The following is a 9,560-nucleotide window of genomic DNA, read 5'->3' as shown; positions in this document are numbered from 1 at the left end:
CAGTTGTAGTCATAGGCTCATAGCCGTTGTCTTGGAACCCTTGTAACATAGAAGCCTCGGCTTAGAAAGCACACAACCCATCACTACATGCCCAACCAATTCGACAACCTCTTCTTTCTCAGAATTTACAATGTAATAGAATTTGGGTCCATTCTAAGTCCAATGATCTTCCCTTTTAGGCATGATAATGGGGCCCCCAGCTCACAGAGCATCAAAACCGTTGAAATAACTCTATTGATTGACCAGTTGTACAAATGAACCAAAGACTCAATCACCACTATAGACCTAGCTTGACAAAGAAGGGCTTGGTGGTTCAAATGAGGAAATGAACCATCAATTAAACCTTTGGTGACGTTTACTTAAACATCATCAAAAAAAGCGAGCATTTACTATTTGGATTAAACTTCGCCAAAACTAACTTCTGATGACGTTTAATCTAAACATGACCAAATAATGACTTTTGGCGTCATCAAAAGTCAATTCAAATGTTAAATATTGGCTTTCAACGACGTTTACAAAAACGTCACCAAAAACCAGATCATGTCAGTTAAACGTCGTTAATTTTTTTCCAAACGTCACAAAATGTATCTACAACATGAATTTTTTTTTTCCATGTCTCACCAGTCGTTGGTTAACAATGTTGCTGCTTATGTTTTCAAATAATCCAACTGACCCAAGTCCTTTGAGTAATAATGTTTGTAAGTGATAGAGGCCACACTGATTTTGGTATCCCTTGAATCCCACCAGTCCAGGAGAGAGTCTGGCAATCGCTAATAATACAAGTCAAGATGACGCAATATCAACAGACATAAGCATATTAGCCTTCAAAAAAAAACACACGTAAGCATATTCATGTATTAAATAAATTATCAAACTTTTTTACTAGGCTTGGAATACTTATTTTATATTCATTGGGCCTGGTATAACTTAGTAGCAGAAATGTGCGTGAAGTAACTATTATTACTCTGAACTAATTGGTCCATGGTGTCATCATCCATTGTACTATTCGTCCAGCTATGAAGTAATGATAAATGACGAGCCTTTATATAATTTGTATTCCTGGACGACTTATCATTAGGGCTGTTCATAAGATGGCGCAATCCGATTAAACCGATTAATCCGGACTGACCCAATTTAAGTCGGCCGGATTTTCATCAATACGGGTCGGTTTCGGGTTGTGCAAATTCCTAATCCAATGATTCGGGTCGGTTTTGGTTTTCACACAAGAAAATCAAAACCGATCCGAACCGAACTGACTTAGTTCCTAGTTCAAACATGAAGTTCCAAAGCCCATTAGGCCACATAGTTTTTGAATGGTTGCAAGAAATTTTGGATTAGTGAATAGTGATTAATGAACAATTTTTGTGATTAACTTTTCATTTAAATTTTATCATAGGAGATGGCTAAAATGATGTTCAATTTATAACTGTTTTTAAAATTAGCAAGATTTTATCACAGGGATGAACTTAGAACCGAAACCGACCCAAACCGACCAGGTCGGTTTTGCTTAACACTGGGTCGATTTCAGTTTCTATGTCAGGTAACCTAACCAGGTTGGATCGGTTGGAAAAACCATAGTAAACCGACCCAACCCGACCCATGAACAGCCTTACTTAATCTTGATTCATATGCCCTTCTGTTAATACAAACCATATACCCTTTGAAATAAATTGTGCTAAATCATGAATTAAGTCATGCATCACAAATCCACCGTATTGATCATATCGGTTGAAAAATGACCTGAAACATAGCTCTTCAATATATTCATTACCTATATCTTCAATTTCTCTATTTCCCTCGGGATGTATAAATCCTTCCCCGATCCATAAAAGAACTTACTGCTCCTTACTAAATTCATAATCTTTGGGGATAATGGAACAATAAGCAAAGAAAAGCTTCAGATCTGCTCTGCTGGGAGGCGTAGGTAACTCAATCTTAGAACTGGCATTATATATACCATCCATATCTTCCAGTTCCCATATTTTACTTGTTAACACATTTTCGATCCCATTTCTTCTCTTCAGATGTAGAATGTAAGAGACCTTTCCAATGTTTTTACCGCAAGAGGATCACCCTTACATTTTTCCACAATTTTCCTACCAATCTATTCTAGATCGATTTGGATTTGCTTCCAAGATATTATCATCATCAACAGATGCCTGGTGCCTTAATATTGACCAACACCAATCGTCTTCTAAGCCACCTAGACAATGGGCAGGAAGGGATGGGACAAGAATTAATAGGAATCCCTAATTGGGGTCAGGGTCGGGGTCAGGGGATAGGGATTGAGGTCCCTGCCCCACCCTAACCCTGATTATATATATGTGTGTGTTATTTATATTAAATGTATATTATATATATTCAAAACATATTTAAAACATTATTTATAATTTAAAATTTTTATATATTTTAAATAAATTTATTTTTCAAGAAAATACTATTATCTAAAAAAATTCAGAGATTCAGAACACTGTAGGGATCGGGGATAGAGGACAAACAAGCAAGAGAGTATATATAAGGCTTGGAGAGAGAGAGATAGAGAGAGAAATAATTTATTAGTAAAATAAATTATTAATTAATTAATTGAATAATTAAGTAAATTAAATAATAAAATATATGGATAATATAGTAAAATAAATAAATAATTGGGACAGGATTGGTCGGAGCTATCCAGAACCAAACCTGACCCATTGACAACCCTAAATATTGGGCTCGGGTTGAATTAAATAAATAAAAATTCATGGATAATAATTTATTTAATTTATTAAAATAAATAAATGAATATTTTAATTTAATAAAGTAAACAAATAAAATTTCATTGAAGGCTATCTCAAATTATTTAATTAATTAATTTAGGGCTATCAATGGGCTAGCTAGCCCATGAATAGGTCTAGTTGGGATAGCCTGTACCCATCCAATCCTAATAATAAATGATCTTTTATTTATTTATTTATTTTTCTAAATTAAAACATTCATTTATTTATTTTAATAAATTAAGTAAAATATAATCCATCGATTTTTATTTATTTAATTTACTAAACTGTTAAATTAATTAACAATTTATTTTACTAACGAATTATTTCTTTATCTCCCCGAGCCTAATATTTAGGGTTATTAATGGGTTGGGTCTGGTTTGGGGCTGTCAATGAGCTAGGCTAGGATTCAAGCTTGGGCTCAAGATCTAGGCCCAATAGTTGAGCTGGGCTTGGGCTTGGGCCTAAATATGTTCTATTGATATAAAGGCAAAACCTAGCCCAAACTCGATCAATCCAACTTGTAAACAAGTTTAACCTATTGGTAGCCCTATATATTAGGCTCGAGGAGAGAGAAATAATTTGTTAGTAAAGTAAATTATTAATTAATTTAAACCTATGGATAATATAGTAAAATAAACAAATAAATAATTGGGACAGGACTAGTCCAAGCTATCCAAAACCATACCCGATCCATTGACAACCCTAAACATTGGGCTCAGCTTGAATTTAATAAATAAAAACTTATGGATAATAATTTATTAAATTTCTTAAAATAAATAAATGAATAATTTAATTTAGTAAAATAAATCAATAAACAAAATTTCATTTATTATGGGGATTGATCCAAGCCAATGTTTTAAAAAACAACCCAAAGGCCAAACCATTTTTGCAGGGTTACGGGTCATCTGTTCGATTGTCTAGGTTGAATGGGTTAGCCATGTGGAAATTCAAACATATGTGTGTAGGTATGCATAAACATATATTTCTTAATAAATAATGTATAATTATATTTTACATGTAATATATGAATTATTTTACATTTAATTTATGTTTTTAATTCAATTTTAAATTTTTTATTTGTAAAACATATCCAAAATTGCAATTTGAGGTCAAAAAGGGTTTTCTTTTGTGAAAACGACAAGGCACTAGGTTTGCATACACATTTAGTGTGCAAAGTTATGGCCTCCTGAATTTTGCATACACATTTACGGTGTAACCTGTGACTCAGTCATTGGGTCTGAAAGGTCAACACTCCAACCATTTGGGTCAAATGGTTTTTGACTAAGTCAACAATTTTTTACCTCCCTTTGGGTTTTACTCAAACTGGACCTGGAATCTTAACCGGGTGATGGTTCGAAAGGTTCAACCAATCGGGTTCAACCAAGTCCAAATCATTAGCAACCCTAAATATATTTTAATTTAGTTTTAAATTTTTATTTTTAAAAATATTAAAAATCTAATTAAAGGCCAAAAAAGGGGTTTGGGGTGAAAATAGCAGGGCAAGGCGCCTACAACTCCTTCGGATGTATGGATCACAAAAAAATTACCTAAAATTAAAAAAAAAATCACCTCAATTAGACATTGGAATGTAAAGTTATGGCCTCTCGAAGTTTGCATACACATTAGGGGTGTTCACATTAAATGTCAAACCGACCAAACCGGCCTGTCCCAACTCGAGTTGATCAATTTTTCAAAACCACCGATCGGTTCCAGTTTGTGTGAGAAAATAAACTAACAACTTGGTTCAGTTTTCGGGTTTTATACATGAAAGCTGAAATTGAACAGAACTGAACCGACCCTATATGTTTTAAGTAATTACTAAGTAGTCCCTACTCAACCCTACTCCCTGTCATAGTTAAGTATAAATTTAAGTAAAGTTACTTATTACCTTTTTGGGTTTAGTAAGCATTGGTGTGAATGAGTCATGGAAATTGGAATGGACATACATGTTGGATTGTTAGAGTCTTTACTCTTCAATTTTGGAAAGAGAGAAAAAAAATAGAGGTTAAACAAAGTTATTTATTACCTTTTTGGGTTTGGCAAGCATTGCTGTTAAGGACTCTTGGAAAGTAAAACGGAGAGACAACAGTTGGAGTCTTCACTTTTAGTTTTGAAAAGATAAAAAAAAAAGAGAGGTTAAATAAACTGACTAAACCAATGAACCGACCCAACCTGACCCTTCATGTTTGGGTCGGTTTTGCTTCAAGGTTGGTTAGTTTCGGTTTAGTCAATAAATAAACCCACTAGGTCAGGTCAGTTGAAGAAAATGACTAAAGCCGACCCAACCCCGACTCGTGAACACCCCTAATACACATTTAATATGCAACCCATGACCTAGTCATTGAGTCGAATGAGTCAATGGACCAATTGTTTGTTAAAAGTATTAAAAATTGCAACTTGAGGCAAAAAAAGAGGGTTTTGGAAAAAATGGCAAGGTAAGATGCTTAGGGCTCATTGGGACAAATAGATCTTGAAAATTTACACAAAATTAAAAAAAATCACCTCAATCAAACATTTGAGTGCAAAGTTATGGGCTCCCAAAGTTTGTATACACATTTAGTGTACAACCTGTGACCCAATCATCGAGTCAAACAGGTCAACAGTCCAACCATATAAGTTAGATGGTTTTTTACCAAGTCAATGATTTTTTACCTCATTCTGAATTTATACAAAAAAGTTTAAACGGTTTAACTAGTTAAGTTCAATAAAACTCAAATAAATAAAATGAAAAAGAAAAGATGATTTTTAACAAATATATAAGAGGTAGGAGTTTAGTGGCATCATTATAAATAGTTAGATGTTTAGCATTAAACATGAAAGAAGAAGATGACAAAGGACAAGTTATTAGTACTTTTTGTTTCATTCAATTGAAGCATTGTAAATAATTAAATCTTTAGTCCCCATTCGCTTTTTGGTAAGTTACTTACCTAGGTAAATTACTTGGGTAAGTTTTTTCTTATGAAACACTTATCTAAGTAAGTGCATTCACCTTTTATTTCTCAGGTATATAAAGCAATGACCATTTTTCCATAGAAATCCATTATTAAAGGGGGAATTTTTGTCCCATTCAAGTGTTGGCAACTTTCTCCAAATGTGGAAAAGTTATTTACCCACCAAGGAGATGTGTATCACTTTCTTGGACAAGTGATACCTAAGAAAATAAATTTCCCTGGTCTCCACATAAAGATGGAAAAAGAACATGAGATTCTTGGTTAATGAGAATCAAAATCCCATTAATCAACTTTTCCCCTCTCTAAATCCAAAAAAAACACCCCCTTAATAATAAATATGAAAATTGATTTCACACGCTCTAACTTTATCTGATTATAAATAACACCATATATCTGACGATAAGCCTTTTGATAAAGCAATAACTTTTGAGAACATTGTCCTGAAAAAAAGTGAAACATTTTAAAGAGTCTCCTTTTGATGTAAAAATTTTTATCTAATTATAAATAACACTTTCTTTTGTTATTATATATTATTTCACATTTCAATGGCGAATGATAAAACAATAACACTTTCTTTTAAAGACCATCATTTTGTCATTATATATTGTTCCACATTTGATAAAGCAATAACACTTTCTTCTAGTAGCAAATACGAAATTGATTTCACATGCTTTAGATTCACACATGAAGATGTGTTTTATTGATTTTTCATATAGCCACGTCTCCCCTTATAAGCTTGTTGATAAAGCAATAACCTTTAAAAAACTTGCCTTAAAAAATGGTATTGTTGATAAAGCAATAACCTTTAAGAACATTGTCTTAAAAAATGGTATTTCCACGTGTGAATCATAATACGAGTGTTACATTCTAGTAATTTGTAAGAAAAAATAAATAGTAGTATTGATAGTAGTGAGAGTGACATTCTTATAATTTCTAAGGAAAGAGAAAGTGAATTGGTAGGAGATAGTGACATTCGTGTAATTTATCAGGAAAAGAAACAAAATTTATTGTTAGATTATATTTCTTGTATTCTTAGGCCTTCTTTCGTATACATTCCAACTTAATGTATTTATATAGATATAACATAATACCATATATTCGATAATAAATTTGTTGATAAAACAATAACCTTTAAAAACATTGCCTTAAAAAATGGCATCCCCACGTGTGAATCATAATACGAGTGTTACATTCTTGTAATTTGTAAAAAAAAAGAGATAGTATTAGTAGGAGTGATAGTGACATTCTTGTAATTTCTAAGGAAAGAATGAGAACGAATTTCTAGGAAAGAGTGACATTCATGTAATTTATAAAGAAAAAAAGCAAAATTTATTGTTAGATTATATTTCTTGCATTCTCAGGCCTTCTTTCGTATACATTCCAACTTAATGTATTTATATAGATATAAGATAATACCATATATTCGATAATAAATTTGTTGATAAAGCAATAACATTGCCTTAAAAAAAAAGAAAAAAATTTTAAGGACTTTTCTTATAATGTAAAAAGTTTTATATTATTATAAATGATAATTTCTTTTATCACTACATATTGTTCTATATTTCAATGTCAGTATTATAGAGTTAAATCTTTAGTGATAAATGTTTCATTGATTTCACATGCTCCAGCTCCACACATGTAAATGTTTTTTACACATTTCTCATACCGCCAGATCTCACATTTTTTTGCATCATTTTGTATTAAATATATATAAGATAAGATAATACTATATATCCGACAATAAGCCTATTGACACAACAATAACCTTTAATGACATTGATTTTATAAAATATTAAACCTTTTAAGGGTCGTTCTTGTAATGTGAAAAGTTTATCTAATTATAAATAACACATGATTTTGTTATTATACATTTCTTTACATTTCAATTGCAGCATTATAACTAATTAAATCTTTAGTGATAAATATTTCACCAATTCCACACCTGTAGATGCCTTTTACCTAGAATTGACAATTTTGATCCCAACCCACCCACCTTGGAACCCATCCATACTCACCCATTCTATTGGCGGGTTAATATGGGTCGAATGACCCATTATGGTCAATAGAAAAAGGTCAATGGTGGATTGAGTCGAAGGAGTTAGGATGAATTGGATTTGAGATCTTCTTCAATCATCTATCTATATTCACTAAAGCGGTGTTTGACACCACGTTAATCTCGTGGACGGTTTTGGTCCCATCCACAAAATGAATACCCATTCAATTAGGTGTAGATAGGACCGGTCCCGTCCATACTCCAATATATCATCAATGGGAAAAACTCGTGGATACGTTCCCTCCACGGTTTATTTTTTATCTAAGACAGATTGTAGATACGCAGAGATACACATTCAATTTTATCTTTAAAATTCCTACAGTTGCATTTTGGCTATATGATGTAAAATATTAATTATTTTACTTAATTTTTAAATTTTTATAAATTTTCAATATTTTTATCAATAAAATAATATTTTTAAATATTTTAAATATATTTTTTAATTATTTTACTATTGTTTTATAAAAAATAATATTTATTGGTAAATATTAATTCATTGATGCATTTGTGGAGTGGTGTAGAGTGGTCCACTCCATTCTACATAATGCCACTATGGGTGTCGACTAGTCCAATCCATACAATTTGTCTATAATCCAAAACAACTACGAAATGTCGTGTGGTGTGGACTACTCCACACCCATCAATTTCTCATCCACACTATAAAACAACCCCTAAGTCTTATAAAAAAGGCACTTGAGGTGATTCAAACTCAAACCACCTAACGCGTCCACATCTCGTTGTCATTGTAAACCACCATGCCAAATTTCATTTTGTGATTATAAATGAAATAAAATAGATTTTATTAAATTTTATTCTCGCATGCAATTTAAACAAAAAGTACATATTTATATTTAACAACTTTAACAAAAATTAAAAACTAATATTTTATAAACTAATAGAATACATAATCTATCAAATCCACACTTATATAAAATTATGATTTTTAATATCAAAAAAAATTATACAAATAGAATATTAATAATATAATAATTATTTTAATACTTAAAATTTAAAAATTTTCACATGATATAAATCTTAAAATTTTTATATTTTATAAATTATTAACTAATATTTTAATTTACATTAATAAGAAATAACAAAATATTTATTATTTACAAAAACTAAAACTATTATAAACAAAGTATTGAAGAATATAATATTAAATTGAATCTATCAAATCCACTAATCTTCATTTATTTCAAAAAAATGATTTTTATTCATAAAATTTATAGAAATAAAAATATTAATAATGGAATAATTATTTTAGTATTTAAAAGCTATGAATTTCTATATGATATGCATTTTAGAAATTTTAAAAAATTTGGTATACTCTAAGTTAAGATTATGTATTTATAAATTATTAATTGGTATTTTAATTTGAATTGTTTTTTTGTTAATTTAAAAAAAATTAAAATAGTAAAATAAAACAATAAAAATTGATATAATAATTAAAGTATAATAGGTGTATATGTTTAGTGTCTTGGACTCTTGATTGATCCATTATAAATAAAATTTTATGATATCTATGCATCCCAATATATTAATTATAATATATTTCTTCATATATATCATTAAAATTTACATTTTCTATGTATTTATATACTCTTTTGTGATTATTTTGATCTTAAATTTAGTGTTATTATTGTATTTATAAAATTTGTATGTATTTCCCTAGCGTATCCAAATGTTTCCATATTTTTTTGTCTATATCCATGCATTTCCAAAGCATATCCATATCTATTTTATCCGATATGATACCCAATACTGATACTTTAAATCTTGGTTTCAGTAATTCAAAAA

The sequence above is a fragment of the Nelumbo nucifera genome, chromosome 8, assembly GCF_055504915.1.
Source record: "Nelumbo nucifera cultivar China Antique chromosome 8, China Antique-T2T, whole genome shotgun sequence".
NCBI lineage: Eukaryota > Viridiplantae > Streptophyta > Magnoliopsida > Proteales > Nelumbonaceae > Nelumbo > Nelumbo nucifera.
Note: the sequence above shows the minus strand (reverse complement) of the source record.